Source organism: Cryptomeria japonica, unplaced genomic scaffold (genome assembly GCF_030272615.1).
Source record: "Cryptomeria japonica unplaced genomic scaffold, Sugi_1.0 HiC_scaffold_435, whole genome shotgun sequence".
Lineage (NCBI taxonomy): Eukaryota > Viridiplantae > Streptophyta > Pinopsida > Cupressales > Cupressaceae > Cryptomeria > Cryptomeria japonica.
In genome coordinates, this window is record NW_026729255.1 from 74729 (window position 1) to 77500 (window position 2772).

Below are 2772 nucleotides of genomic sequence, written 5' to 3' on the forward strand. Positions count from 1 at the left end.
GCAACCCCGCCGAAGGTGCACGCGAGGTGCGCACCCGGGGCAAACCGGGCTCCGACTTCGTGCACGCCGCACCTTGGAGCACACTTCGGAGCGCTCCTTGGTGCGCACCATGGTGCCCACCAGGGCGCGCAACCCCGCCGAAGGTGCACGCGAGGTGCGCACCCGGGGCAAACCGGGCTCCGACTTCGTGCACGCCATGGTGCGCACCGCGGCGAAGGTGCGCACCCGGGGCAAACCGGGCTCCGACTTCGTGCACGCCGCACCTTGGAGCACACTTCGGAGCGCTCCTTGGTGCGCACCAGGGGCGCGCAACCCAGCCGAGGTGCCCACCCCGGCGAAGGTGCACGCGAGGTGCGTACCCGGGGCAAACCGGGCTCCGACTTCGTGCACGCCGCACCTTGGAGCACACTTCGGAGCGCTCCTTGGTGCGCACCATGGTGCCCACCAGGCCGCGCAACCCAGCCAAGGTGTGCGCACCAAGGTGCACGCGAGGTGCGCACCCGGGGCAAACCGGGGTCCGACTTCGTGCACGCCGCACCTTGGAGCACACATCGGGGCGCTCCCGGGTTCGCACCGGCGTTGCGCACCGTGGTGGGCACCTCGGAGCACACCAAGGTGGGCAGCGAGGGTGCGCACCTTTGATGCGATGCCTTCACTAATTTCCATAAAAGGCAAAAAAAAAACGAGATTTTAAAATTTCCGTTTTGAAAGATAGTGAGAAAAAGGGAATGCTGGTGCCATCTTGAGCCCGCCCTGGGTGCGCAGCCCAGCCAAGGTGTGCGCACCAAGGTGCCCACCCTGGCGAAGGTGCGCGCCCGGGCAATTAACCCAACTTCCAACTTCGCGCGCGCCAGGGTGGGAGCGCACCCAACAACCGGGGCCTGGGAAGAGCCAATGCGAGAAACCCCACCAAACGCTCTGACAAAAAAAGAGGGGGCGCTCCAGTAACCCCGCTTCGGAGCGCACCCTGGGCAAACCCAGCCAAGGTGCCCACCCCGGCCAAGGTGCAGGCGAGGTGCGCACCCGGGGCAAACCGGGCTCCGACAACGTGCACGCCGCACCTTGGAGCACACTTCGTAGCGCTCCCGGTGTGCGCACCTCAGAGCACACCAAGGTGGGGCAGCGAGGTGCGCACCTTTGATGCGCTGCCTTCACTAATTTCCAGAAAAGGCAAAAAAAAAAGGAGATTTTAAAATTTCCGTTTTGAAAGATAGTGAAAAAAACGGAACGCGCGTGCCATCTTGAGCCCGCCCTGGTGCGCAGCCCAGGTAAGGTGCCCACCCTGGCAAAGGTGCGCACCCGGGCAATTAACCCTACTTCCGACTTCGTGCGCGCCAGGGTGGCAACCGGGCCTCGGAAGAGCCAATGCGAGAAAACCCCACCAAACGCTCCGACAAAAAAAGAGGCGGCGCTCCAATAACCCCGCTTCGGAGCGCAGCCGGGGCAAACCCAGCCAAGGTGCCCACCCCGACGAAGGTGCACGCGAGGTGCGCACCCGGGGCAAACCGGGCTCCGGTGCACGCAGCACCTTGGAGCACACTTCGAAGCACTCCGGGTGCCCACCGGCGTTGCGCACCGTGGGTGGGCAGCGAGGTGCGCACCTTTGATGCGCTGCCTTCACTATTTCCAGAAAAAGGCAAAAAAAAATGAGATTTTAAAATTTCCGTTTTGAAAGATAGTGAAAAAAAAGGAACGCGGGGGGTGCCATCTTGAGCCCGCCCTGGTGCGCAGCCCAGGCAAGGCATGCGCACCAAGGTGCCCACCCGAGGTGCACACCCGGGGCAAACCGGGCTCCGACTTCGTGCAGGCCGCACCTTGGAGCACACTTCGGAGCGCTCCTTGGTGCGCACCATGGTGCCCACCAGGGCGCGCAACCCAGCCAAGGTCTGCACACCAAGGTGCCCCACCCCGGCGAAGGTGCACGCGAGGTGCGCACCCCGGCAAACCGGTGCACGCGAGGTGCGCACCCGGGGCAAACCGGGCTCCGACTTCGTGCACGCCATGGTGCCCACCGCGGCGAAGGTGCACGCGAGGTGCGCACCCGGGGCAAACCGGGCTCCGACTTCGTGCACGCCGCACCTTGGAGCACACTTCGGAGCGCTCCTTGGTGTGCACCATGGTGCCCACCAGGGCGCGCAACCCAGCCAAGGTGTGCGCACCAAGGTGCACGCGAGGTGCGCACCCGGGGCAAACCGGGGTCCGACTTCGTGCACGCCGCACCTTGGAGCACACATCGGAGCGCTCCCAGGTTCGCACCAGCGTTGCGCACCTTTGATGCGCTGCCTTCACTAATTTCCAGAAAAGGCAAAAAAAAACGAGATTTTAAAATTTCCGTTCTGAAAGATAGTGAAAAAAACGGAACGCGGGTGCCATCTTGAGCCCTTCCTGGTGCGCAGCCCAGGCAAGTTGTGCGCACCAAGGTGCCCACCCTGGCGGAGGTGCGCGCCCGGGGCAATCCGGGCTCCGACTTCGTGCACTGCATGGTGCCCACCAAGGCGCGCAACCCAGCCAAGGTGCCCACCGCAGCGAAGGTGCACGCGAGGTGCGCACCCGAGGTGCACACCCGGGGCAAACCGGGCTCCGACTTCGTGCACGCCGCACCTTGGAGCACACTTCAGAGCGCTCCTTGGTGCGCACCAGGGCGCGCAACCCAACCAAGGTCTGCACACCAAGGTGCTCACCCCGGCGAAGGTGCACGCGAGGTGCGCACCCGGGGCAAACCGGGCTCGGACTTCGTGCACGCCGCACCTTGGAGCACACATCGGAGCGCTC